This window comes from Coregonus lavaretus (genome assembly GCF_964263955.1).
Source record: "Coregonus lavaretus genome assembly, contig: HAP1_SCAFFOLD_684, whole genome shotgun sequence".
NCBI classification, from domain to species: Eukaryota; Metazoa; Chordata; class Actinopteri; order Salmoniformes; family Salmonidae; genus Coregonus; species Coregonus lavaretus.
Genome location: NW_028162907.1, coordinates 82,729 through 90,662, shown reverse-complemented (window position 1 = coordinate 90,662; position 7,934 = coordinate 82,729).

Here is a 7,934-nt window from a genome sequence, read left to right as displayed (position 1 = left end):
GAACACCTTATGTGGAGAAGTAGCCTATATGTAGCTAAGATCAAATGCACAGAGATAGAATCAAACATACAAAACCAGTCTTCGGTATATTCAGAGTCCAGAGTTGTGTTTTATTTTACAGCATTAGGCCAATAGTGCATTATATTTTGTCCTCATGTACCAATAAATATTATTTTACAGTATGTCTCATTGAATGTTTTTTCAAATATTACATTACATTTTAGTAATTGAGCAGAGGCTCTTATCCAGAGCAACTTACAGTAGGGTGTGCATATATTTTGTGACCAAGAACCTGATGGTCACTCCAGAGTTCCTCTGTGGAGATGGGAGAACTTTCCAGAAGGACAACCATGTCTGCAGCACGCCACCAATCAGACCTTTATGGTAGATTGGCCAGACAGAACCACTCTTCAGTAAAAGGCACTTGAAGTTTGCCAAAAGGCACCTAAAGGACTCTCAGACCATGAGAAACAAGATTCTCTGGTCTGATGAAACCAAGATTGAACTGAAGTATGGTGGTTGCCGCATCATGCTGCAGGGAAGTTTTTCAGCGGCAGGGACTGGGAGACTAGTCAGGATCGAGGGAAAGATGAACGGAGCAGAGAGTACAGAGAGATCCTTGACGATAACCTGCTCCAGAGCACTCAGGACCTCAGACTGGGGCGAAGGTTCACCTTCCAACAGGACAACTACCCTAAGCAAAATTTGCAAAAATGTCTAAAAACCTATTTTTGCTTTGTCATTATGGGGTATTGTGTGTAGATTGATAAGGGGGAAAACAATTTAATCCGTTTTAGAATAAGGCTATAACGTAACAAAATGTGGAAAAAGTCAATGGGTCTGAATACTTTCAGAATGCACTGTATATTCCCAGATGCTGTTGCAATGCTGTCCTCGTATTCCCTTTCTACAACAGGCTGTCATTGGCTAAAGAGCATGATAGATGGATGTGGTGTTTAAGTTGTAGGAAGAGAGAGAGAGAGAGAGAGAGAGAGAGAGAGAGAGAGAGAGAGAGAGAGAGAGAGAGAGAGAGTTCATTGTGACGTATCATCAAATCAAATCAAGTTTATTGGTCGCGTACACAGTTTAGCAGATGTTATATAGTAGTCTGCGCTCCAGCAGGTATATCTCACTGGTCATCCCCAAAGCCAACACCTCCTTTGGCCGCCATTCCTTCCAGTTCTCTGCTGCCAATGACTGGAACGAATTGCAAAAATCTTTGAAGCTGGAGACTCTTATCTCCCTCACTAACTTTAAGCATCAGTTGTCAGAGCACCTTACCGATCACTGCACCTGTACACAGCCCATCTGAAATTAGCCCACCCAACTACCTCATCCCCATATTGTTATTTATTTTGCTCATTTGCACCCCAGTATCTCTATTTGCACATCATCTCTTGCACATCTATCATTCCAGTGTTAATACTAATTGTAATTATTTTGCACTATAGCCTATTTATTGCCTTACCTCCATAACTTGCTACATTTGCACACACTCTATATATATTTTCTATTGTATTTTTGACTTTATGTTTTGTTTTACCCCATATGTAACTCTGTGTTGTTGTTTTTATCGCACTGCTTTGCTTTATCTTGGCCAGGTCGCAGTTGTAACTGAGAACTTGTTCTCAACTGGCTTACCTGATTAAATTAAGGAGAATTTTTTAAAATATATATATATATATATATATATATATAGTGGGTGCCGCAAAATGCTTGTGTTAGTAGCTCCTAACAGTGCAGTAAAACGTCAAACAAGTACACAAATAATCAAAAAACTTCAAACAAGAAATCAATAAATGTCAGAAAACCCAAATAATGCTGAATCAGTCATCCAAATGCAATCTATCATGGGAGGTGAGTGATGGTGGATGTGTGTAGACCTGGGTCATGTTCAGTAGGGCACACCATAGCAAAACAAAAAGGATCATTTCTTATTGGTCAAGTTCAGATAGTACCTCCCTGTCACAAAATGTTTAAAAACATTTTCTTCCAACTGAACATACCCCTGGATAGGAATTGACTGGAAAGTCATGAAGAGTCCTTAGAAGAACCATGTCTAGCCAACAACATACTTAGTTCCTGAGAGGATGACTGTGTTGTGTCTCTAAGTGATGATTTCACCAGCTTTTCACCTGGAGGCAGGCAGATTAAACAGCTGTCTATCAATTAAACAGCAATCATGTAAAACAAATATTAGCCAGTCTGGTTCAACATGGCTCTGGCTAAGTTGTTGATTTATTTCGCTGTGTTCAAGATGACTGAATTCATACCCTACTATTATCCCCAAAATAACCACCCTGCTAAAAGCCATTCTGGCATGGTTTCATCAAATACACTCAATGGTCAATATGGACAACTCTTGTCCATTTCCTTTTTACATGTAGACTATAATGTATGTGTCTTTCATGTATCCTACTCATTACCAATGGTGTCAAAGTTCTACCAACACATATTACACACAGAACATCCCCTGGAGAGTGTTGTGCTGTGTGTGGTGCTGATACCTCTCATCACCCCGCCTCATCACTTAAGGGAGGAAGTGGAGCTGCCTGCATCGACTCACCCAAAGACATCACCATGCACATTTCAAGATTCAATCTAATCTAATAGGTACGTAGTATTTACATTTTTAGTCATTTAGCTCTTATCCAGAGCGACTTACAGTTAGTGAGTGCATACATTTTTAATACTGGCCCCCCCCGTGGGGATCGAAGCCACAACCCTGGCGTTGCAAGCGCTATGCTCTACCAACTGAGCTACAGGATGTAGTATGTAGCTATACAGACCCCATCTGGGAGAGCTGTGGGTTAGACATTCCTATGTAAACGTCCTGCTGTAATGTCATGGATAGAGATACACTGAGAGCCTGACAGTTTGCAGAGACACTCATAAGTATGGTGGAAGCCAGGGGGCAGGCAGCTAACAAGGTGACAAAGAAGTGCTAATGACACAAGTGACCACAGGGAGTTCTATTTCGGAACTCTTCCAAAAGTCCTGTTGTTGATGCATAAGTTGCCACAGGGAGGTTTCCTCATTTTGCATATCAACATGGTTTTCAAGAGGAAAAACACAAACGGCCAGACAGACAGATTTGAGATCAGTGATACTGAGCTGTCTGCCTTCTGTTGTTACATCATAAACAGTTAGAGGCATGACATTGGGGGAAAAACAACAGTCTGGAGAGAAATTGAGGTTCGGGTGGTGTTTGATGATAATGTGGAAGACCTCCAGACCAAAAGAGTTTGATGTCAGTAAACATTCATGTAAAAGATCAATTACTTAAACATGGTAAGTGTGCTAAACTGGGTAAAGAACCTAGGTCAAAGGTCAAAGACGTTTTTCAAGGCCACGTTAGCCCACTGAGCCTATAGGCCTAAGCCCAGCCCATAGGCATTAGATCAACTTACCATATACTCAAACAAACTGGCCAAGAGAGAGGTAACCCACTGGGCACAGACATTAATGCAACATCTATTCCACGTTGGTTCAACGTAATTTCGTTGAAATGACGTGGAAACAACGTTGATTCAACCAGTGTGTGCCCAGTGGGAATTGACTTGGCCAGAACCCTACACCTTGATATCGCAGGGGAAATGCAGCTGAAAAGGCCACCTATGCTGTAAACACTCATATACATTCCCTCTATAAAACCTTATGATGACCTTGTCTCAACTGCAGTCGCACACTAACAACAAAACATTAGGGAGAAATGTTCTCCTTCACTCCAATGGAGACATCAACAATAGCATGTAGGTGTCACTTGCTACAAGATGGAGAGCCAGAATGAGCCCTTCTGGATGAGGGTGAAAGATTGGAGGGTGACAGGCAGTCTGGTAAAGCTCCTTGATAGATGAAAGGACGAGTCTGGCTCTTTGCTCTGATGTGATGCGGTCTGACAGGCTTGAGTTGCAGGCAATGTTGTCCTGTCCCGGGAATGATCGCTTCTGCCCCTAGCCCACTGCACTGCCTCGTGAGTGAGACAGTCTGAATGTGACTCTGGTCTTCTCCTGCTCTGAAAATTGAGAAATGCATTTTGAATCATGTAAATACAGTACTAGATATCACATACATACACACAATACAGCAAAATACTTAAAGGAAAATACCACTCAAAAACTATTGGTATTTGTTTGATTTGTCCACTGTTGATACAATCCCAACATGTTTTGCATGTCAGCAGTCAAGATTTCAAGATATTGTACTTTCAAAATACAGAAAGTGTCACAGTATGATGATCCTGTTGATGATGATCCTGTTGATGATGATCCTGTTGATGATGATCCTGTTGATGATGATACTGTGACACTCTATGTATTTTGAACGTTCTATATCTGGAAAACTTGATTTCTGACAGTGCACTAATGAAACAAATACCAAAAGATAGTTTTTGAGTGGCATTTTCCTTCAGTTCTGTTTGGGAGAAGAAGGAGGCTCTGCTCAAGGCCATTTGGGTTTTCAACTTTATGCCTTTTCTCCAATCTCTTATGGGCTGAGCTACTAAGAGGAGAGTTCCATTTCCCATTTATCAGTCTGACATATTATTTTCAGAGAAGTGACAGTGTCAGTTACACTAAACGCCTCTCCGTTTGAGTCACAGTGCAGTAGGACGGCAGGGTGTCATCCAGGCGGGTCACATGAGGTGCCTGTGGAAATTATAGACGTACCTGTGACATATGGTGTTGGCTTATTAAAAGCTGATCATTATACCTTCTACAGAATATCTCATATTAAACTATGCTGCACGAATGCAAGGGTTGATTCTATTCAAGAGAGACACAGACACACCGAGGCAGAGAATATTTATCCAATTTTCACCTTTTCATTTAGGAGAAAACAAACGCATCACCTACACCAAGATCACGCTTGGGTTTATTTCTGATGGATTCAAATAAAGCTTGTTTTGTTTAATCTCTGGGTGGAAATCATTCAGATTCACGGTCACATATCTCTCCAATAAATGATACAAATGCAAGACTTTAGTTTGTCTCTCCTTCTGACTTATATTTCCTTTTCAAAGTCAATGGAAGGAAATTTAGATCGAAAAATAAAGTACAGCCAATCACTAGGGAGCTTAGTGTCTGTCTTCGTCTCTTATTTTAGCATTGTTTAATCGTACATCCAAAAATAGAGTCTGACCTCTACTGGTTCCAATGGGACAGCTCAGATCTTAGCAGTAGCCAGGATAGTTGCAATTCAAAATCATTACGATGCACGCTCTCATTGCTCTGTGGTTTCCAAGTCTCACTCGGACTTGGGTTCTGTTTGAGAGACTTTTAAGGACTTGACCCCAAAGACAGTGCTACTGGTTGCAAATTACGACTCGGAAGGCAGACCTGGGATCCCATGCATTGCACACTAATCAAAAAACCTGTTTCGATGATACAATGCAACACAGATGCCATAACAAGTTGATGTGTAGTCGTTTCGACTCAGCAACACGATGTGCCATGACATCACAGAGTCTTCAAATGTCTATCAACACAGTGAGCTTGTTGAATTTAACACTTTTCAGTGGTTCTATCATCTTCACTTGCAATTGTTAAATTAACACCTTTCACAGTTTCCTGGTTCTCTCTACAAGGTTACATTTAAAATCAAATGATCTGTACCCAGTAGAAGTTCTTCTCACTCTGTCTGTAAATCCAGAACAACCATATACCCCCTTTAGCATTCTGTAGCATTGGTCTTTGAGGACACTTATCAGCCACCACTGTCACACCTTGTCCCGGCACCTCATTTTCTCCTAACAGGGTCCGACTCTGGAGATCCAAAGCCTCAGGCTGAATTATGTCCCTCAATCTGCATTGTGCAGCCTGTTGGAGCCAGAGATCAGATGATTCATCGGGTAGGGAATGGGCCACATGGTGTATAGCTGTCAAAAACACATCTACGTTAGGTTGGACCCTGTGCATGATGAGGAGCTCAGAGGGATGCGGTGATCCATCATGACACCCCAACCCCTCCCTTCACCCCTCCATCCATCCCTCCCTCCGTCTACTCTGGGTATAAGGGAAGAATCGCTCGTACCTCTCAGAACTGGGGGTTCCCATCACTCCTGCACTCTCCATCACTTCTACACACCTCCCTCTCTCATCCCTTTCTCTTTATTCCCCTTCATTCCTCCATCCCTCTTTCCTCCCCCTGGTTCCCAATGGGGGCTCTCGTTCACTCCTCTCAGAATCTCAGTTCAGGGGGAGGTCTTCATGCCTTCTGCATGGCCCTCAACCACCTCTAGACTGAACTACAACCTCAACCACCTCTACACACTCTACACCCTCTACACCCTCTACACCCTCTACACCCTCAACCTCTACACCCTAAACCACCTCTACACCCTCTAAACCCTCAACCACCTCTACACCCTAAACCACCTCTACACTCTCTACACCCTCAACCACCTCTACACCCTCTACACCTCTACACCCTCTAAACCCTCTACACCTCTACACCCTCTACACCCTCAACCTCTACACCCTCTACACCTCTACACCCTCTACACCCTCAACCTCTACACCCTAAACCACCTCTACACCCTCTAAACCCTCAACCACCTCTACACCCTAAACCACCTCTACACCCTCTACACCCTCAACCACCTCTACACCCTCTACACCTCTACACCCTCTACACCCTCAACAACCTCTACACCCTAAACCACCTCTACACCCTCTAAACCCTCAACCACCTCTACACCCTCTACACCTCTACACCCTCTACACCTTCAACCACCTCTACACCCTCTACACCTCTAAACCCTCTACACCTCTAAATCCTCTACACCTCTACACCTCTACACCCTCTACACCTCTAAACCCTCTAAACCCTCTACACCTCTACACCTCTACACCCTCTACACCCTCAAACACATCTAAACCCTCTACACCTCTAAACCTTCTACACCTCTAAACCCTCTACCCCTCTAAATCCTCTACACCCTCTACACCCTCTACACCTCTACACCCTCAACCACCTCTACACATCTATACCTTCTACACATCTACACCCTCTACACTTTAACACCATCAACCACCTCTACACCTCAACACCATCAACCACCTCTACACCTCTACACCTCTACACCCGCTACACTTCTACACCTCTACACCCTCAACCACCTCTACACCCTCTACATCTCTACACCCTCAACCACCTCTACACCTCTACACCCTCTACACCTCTACACCCTCTACACCTCTACATCTCTACACCTATACATCTCTAAACCATCTACACCTCTACACCCTCAACCACATCTACCACTCTACACCTCTACACCCTCAACCACGTCTACACCCTCTACACCTCTACACCCTCTACACCCACTACACCCTCTACACCTCTACACCCTCTACACCATCTACACCTCTAAACCCTCTACACCTCTACACCCTCTACACCTCTAAACCCTCAACACCTCTACACCTCTACAACCTCAACCACCTCTACACCTCTACAACCTCAACCACCTCTACACCTCTACACCCTCAACCACCTCTACCACCTCTACACCTCTACACCCTCTCCCTCTCTCATCCTTTTATCTTCCTCCTCAGGCACTCTGATCATCATCACTTGTGCATGACACATATTCTCCAACTTTTTGACATTGCGTTTTCCAGCTTTTGAGATGATCCCTCTTGTGTTCCATTCATCATTCTATTGTCTTTTTTTTCTCTGACATTTTTACTCTTGACTGAGGTGAAACAATTTATTCTGATAATCAAACTGGGGGTTGAGGTCAAATGCATTGGTAAAAAGAGAAAGAAAAGGATGAAGGAACGAGAAGACATCAGCCAAAACCCCAAAGCAAACACTGAGCTCTTACAACACCATCAACTCAATCAGATCAGGGTTAGGGTTGCAAAATGTCTTTTTTCTCAGAAACCCTGGATGGAAGATTCCTGATTTCCTGTGGTAATCTTCCAAACAGG